The sequence below is a fragment of the Helianthus annuus genome, chromosome 9 (genome assembly GCF_002127325.2).
Source record: "Helianthus annuus cultivar XRQ/B chromosome 9, HanXRQr2.0-SUNRISE, whole genome shotgun sequence".
NCBI lineage: Eukaryota > Viridiplantae > Streptophyta > Magnoliopsida > Asterales > Asteraceae > Helianthus > Helianthus annuus.
This window is the reverse complement of record NC_035441.2, coordinates 66573025-66579024: the sequence shown is the minus strand read 5'-3', so window position 1 is coordinate 66579024 and position 6000 is coordinate 66573025.

Here is a 6000-nt window from a genome sequence, read left to right as displayed (position 1 = left end):
CAAGTTAAAACCGATTGGTTATAGTTTATAAAACCTTGATGCCATGAATCTTAACTCAAAACATTTGTTATGTAAACCCAAATCGTAAATCATTTTTGTAATAAAACTCGAATGGTTTATATCGTTAGAAAAACCGTGTAGTGTAACTTCATTTTGAAAACATTTGCCCAAGTGATCTAGATAACGCAACGATATGTAATGTGTTAAAAGCACTTATATATAGGAAGTACCAGCAGCGTATCCACCATGCTTTTATCACGTTACACCCGCCTCGTTACCTAATCACTTACCATAACCCAATCGTTTAATAGTTCAAATAGTTCACATAGATCAAATAGTTCTAATGGTTCAAATAGTTCAAATAGTTCATATAGATCAAATAGTTCCAATGGTTCAAATAGTTCCAATAGTTCAAATAGTTCATATAATTCAATAGTTCCAGTGGTTTGAGTTTAAATCGTTATGTTTAATATAAACCATAGCATTTGTTTGGAAAGTTCAAATCATTAAGCACATATGAATCACCACAAAACAGTTGAAAACAGTAAAAGAGAGGAACTATGTACTCAAATTGAATTGATAGGTATCCTCGATTAAAGTGAACTAACAAGCTCGGGCAATCAAGGAATCAAGTGGCACAAAAGGTCCAAGCAATGAAGATCTGATCTCAAATTACTCAGGTATGAAGCTAAGGCTTCAACTTAGAGTAGAAAATGAGATCAAGTGTGAGGAACAAATGAGAAAACCTTGGGTATTTATAGATTTTCAAGAACCGTTAGGATCGTTTCTCGAAATTCGGGCTTTAATCTAGAACATACAAGTGTTGCCCGTTGTTTACAATACAAGGGGAACATCAAAACAATCAATTGGTATTCCAAATCAATGATTAAAACCATCAAATTCAGCTAAAATGGCCAAGTTCAATGTTTCTGTCTGGCATGTTGTCGCGGCCCGCCTAGTCCTACACATGGTCTTACGCGCCCCTCCTAGACTAGTTTGACAGATTGTCAAGTTTAGTCCCTACAAGTCCAAAACTTGGTTTTTGATGCATTTTGACACGTTTAAGCCCCGTTAACCCCATTTCAAGGCTCTACAATGAATTTAAAGCATAGGGACATGTCATATTCTCAAAAATCTTGGATGGCGGTTCATTTGGTCGTACGGTTGCGTTATTCGGTTAATTACGACGGAAGTCGTAACGGACGTTAAATCGATCCAAATTACACGACGAGTGATATTTTTGCATTCCAATCACTAAAATAAAATATTTTAATGATTACAAAAAATTTTTGGATGTCCGGATATGTTCAGAATGTAAGATATGCGCGAAAATGCAAACTTATGCACTTTTTGATGCTTTTAGTCCCTATTGATCAAAAAAGTTTATTTTCGACATACTAAACCATCCAAAACTTATTTCTAAGTTATGTAACGGTTATTTAAGGTATGTTAAGTCTATGTCACTATTCCGGAGTGTTTGTCGTGTTAAACTGATTACGTTTACGCATCAGTTTGCGAATAACTTTCAAGAAAGCGATTTGAAGCTCGAAATTGAACAAGAATTGATATGTGCAAATGATACACATATTTATACAAATCCCAAGTATGAAACACAATATTTCATTGGTTTTGTATTTGTATGATGGTCAAAGAGGCACAGATGTCACAAATTACCACCAAAGTCTATCACACATGCTCTAAGCATATCCTCCAGTGTTTGTATCGTCCTCTCGGATTGTCCATCCGTTTGGGGACGATAAGCAGTGCTCAGATTTAGTTGGGTTCCCATAGCAGATTGCATGGTCTTCTAAAAGTGAGATGAGAATCGAGCATCACAGTCAGATATAATGTTCAAAGGAACACCATGTCGAGACATAATCTCATCAACATAAATCTTGGCGAGTTTATCATCAGATAGATCCTCGTGAATCGGCAAAAAGTGTACTGATTTCGTTAGACGATCAATGGCTACCCAACGTCTAGATGTGCGCGGTAACTTAGTGACGAGATCCATCGCAATGTTCTCCCACTTCCATACCGGTATTTCTGGTTGTACAAGCAAACCAGATGGACGTTGTTGTTCACCCTTGACTTTGAGACAAGTTAGGCATTTTGATACATAAAAGGCAACATCCATCTTCATACTAGGCCACCAGTACTGAGTACGAAGATCCTTGTACATTTTGTCAGCACCAGGATGGATAGAATAACGAGACTTATGAGATTTGTCCATCACTAAAGTGCGAAGATTGTCTTGTTTCGGAATCCACAATCGGTTCTTGAAATAAGCAACCCTTTGTCTTTCGTTTTGAGTTTAAGCTCTAGTTGACGTGGTAATTCCTTACCCATCAAGTCTTGTATAACACAAGTACGTTGAGCTTGAGATATGTGAGTTTGAATATCAGATTTAATTTGAACACAATGAAGCTTGACTCGTTCCTTTCGACTTAGTGCATCGGCTACAACATTCACCTTACTAGGATGGTAGCGAATCTCCTAGTTATAATCGTTCAAGAGTTCAACCTAGCGTCGTTATCTCATGTTTAACTCCTTTTGATTGAAAATGTGTTGGAGACTTTTGTGGGCTGTGAAAACCACACATTTCGTTCCATAGAGGTAGTGTCTCTAGATTTTCAGAGCAAAAACTACAGCACCTAATTCAAGATCTTGAGTTATGTGGTACCCGCGGGAAATCCACAGTCATCCTGAATTAATGTCTTGCCGTTTTGCGCTGTTTTGGGATTATTTGTCAAATTTCGGGACGAAATTTCTTTCAAGTTGGGGATGATGTGACAACCCGACTTTCCAAGGTCTTTACCCGACACGTTATTTATGTGCACCTTTGCTTGGCGGATAATAAATTGTTTATCATTTGATTAATCGTTGAAACTTTGTAATCGTTTAATTGTTTGGAATTATAACTCAACTTATGTAACCCCATGATTACTCGACGAAACCCTTGTGTTTCGCCATACCTATGTTCGACGAAACATAATGATGTTTCATCCACTGCTCTTGTTTCGTCGTATGGGCTTGTGGCCCAGGTGAGGCCCACAACTGAATCCATTATATTCGCCCCCTTAACTGTACGTAGTGTTATAATTCTTGAAACCCTAACACCCCCTACGTCTCCCTTGCATTTGACGGTGATCTCCATCCCTCACGAAGCTCTTTTTAGTTTCATCTCGTACCCGGTACGTGTGAGGTCATCTGATTAAGCTTACTTGTTTCACTATGTGACTGTTTGGGGTGGTGTTTGGGTGTTACTGTTGAGTTAGGGTTTTGAAGGGGGGGGGGGGGCGTATCCTCATAGTTTGTTAGTAGGGTTGTGATGTTCAATGGCATGTTAATTAGTCTTGAAACTGCAGAATAATAACTAAATGAAACTGTATTCGTTCATGTCCGCAAATCAGAGTTCATACTTCCATTTGATATATGCATTGTGTCATCGGTTGTTTATGTATGATAATTAATCAAAGAATACGGACTCGTAGGATAGAGATGTGTCGGATTATGAATCGTTTGTAATGAAGGGTTGCCAATTGGGTGAGCAATCTGATGTCTCTACTCAATGAACATATGATAGTTACTTCCTCCTGAAACAATAAAGGATTAGGGTTCATGTTTTAGATTTATGATTTCGTGTGATTTGTTGTAACTGCCGTTAATGATATGTGGATAGACGAGCGAGTGATGGATGTAACTGGTGGTTGTGTTTAAAATTGAGTCTGGTCAACTGTTGTGTTTCGTCACATGTCATGTCGACGAAACACCCATGCGTTTCGTCATCTTTTAGTCGACGAAACACCCATGCGTTTCGTCATCTTTCAGTCGACGAAACACCCATGCGTTTCGTCATCTTCCAGTCGACGAAACACTCATGCAGTTCGTCACCCATCTGGACGTTTCGCCATGATTGAGATTCGTCGTTGAAGGGGTCCCTCACAACAGACTGTGGATGCATGGCATGGAACAATTGCATTTCTGGAAATCACATTACTTACTGTTAAGGGTGAATAACTATGATATAGGAAATATAATGTGGTTGAAATGCATAGCCCATGAAACTGTTAGATACTATTACGTTGCATGCAAGCAAACTGTGGAATTATTTAAGTTGGTTAACTATTAGATGTCTTGAGTAATTATTATTGAAGCACGTACTGTTATCATATGTGAACCTGTTAAAAATGATTGAGGAAACATGTATCTACATATGAAGCATACATACGATCTGTGAACTTGGTTTTACTATTTAACTACTATGTGATGCTCAAAAATTGATGTTTGAATGCACACCATGAATACAATTTGTACGTAAACCAAGTAATTGCAAACTGACCTCGTGTACATGCATATAATAGGCTTTGATTGATTTGTTTGTGAGCAAGTAATTAACCGAACCGAGCAAACCAAGGTGAGTTCACTGCACTTTTCTAAGCATACGTCCCGGTGGTTTGGGACATTTGGTAAACGTTTCTGGAAGGAATGCTGGGTAAACTATTTAACCGGGATGTTGATTATTAGACTCAGTATCTATCATATAAGACCCCTTACATCTACCGTGTTGCTGAAAAGGCAACGAGGTATTTAGTTGATAGCGCTATTAGGTTTGGCACCCTCACACCGGGCCGGAATGGACGGGCGTGAACTATTTACCTTGACCACTTGACCAGTGCTTTGATGGAGGCATTGGGGTTTGGGGTAAACACAACTAGTCGCCACGTACGGTAACCGAGTTAATAATAGCATCAAAAACTAAATGTTGAACTGTTGTAAACACACATCTGGTAACTAACACGTTAACAAAACTTTGAACTCACCAGCGTCGTCTGACACACTTGTCTGCATGCTTGCAGGTCGTTAGATTTTCGAGTATGGACTTGCTATCTGGGAGTGCTGGAGTGGTCATGGATCGAGACTCTTGGATAGACAGATATTGATACATTGGTGTTGAACACTTATTATGAAACAATTGTTTAACAGTTTACTATATGCTTCCGCTACACTACTCTTTTGGTTTAAACTTATGATTGGTAATTACAATTGGCAATTAATGATATGCTTTGTTTAAATACAATGCGTGGTTCAATGTGATTGGTGGCTCGAATCCTGGTACGTCACACCTCCCGCGGTGTACCCGCAGGTGGTATTTTGGGGGTGTGACAGTTTGGTATCAGAGCCACTGGTTATAGTGAACTAGGTTTTAAAACGTTTTTATAAAACCAGACTATAACCAAACACCTCCGAAAATCTATCATGACACTCAGCTCCAGATTGCAAGGTTCGTCTTCTGTTTACTTATGCATTGCTTGTTTAGTAGTCACACACTCATAGCTTACATGAAACAACACACTAGATACTATGGTGACTTGATAGTGTGACACTACTCTTTGACTTATGTGAATCGTAACCCTGTGATACCTTTCGTTGTGTTATTTGAACGGGGGAAACTTCTAGCGCAAGCTAAAAGGCACTGAGATAAGCATGCAAATTGCCTTATTATTATGTGTGCACACTTAATAATGACGTGAGGTGCATGCAAGTCCCAGTGATGCTTAACGAGCGTGAGAAGGGTTCTGCCCTATTATGTGTAAACTTGGTAGTACGTAGATATCAATGTGATACTTGACTTCCATCTCATTTAGACTCCTAAATCGGTTCATTTCCATATATAGAATCATGAGTGGACGAGGACACGGACGTGGTAACATCAACATGACTCAAGTTGAGTTGACCGATCTGATAAACACACGTGTGGCTGAGGCTCTGGCAGCCTACCAAGCTGGTACGAACAGTACCAAATACTCTTTCACCCTGTGTCGCGTACACATCTCTTACCTCTGTAACGTGTTTTCTTTCATTAGGTCAACCAGCGCAACACCAAAACAACCAGCCTGCTTGCACATTTAAGACATTTATGGACTGTAAGCCCCAGACCTTCACTGGGACTGAAGGGGCTGTGGGACTTTTGCGATGGTTCGAGAAGGCTGAGTCGGT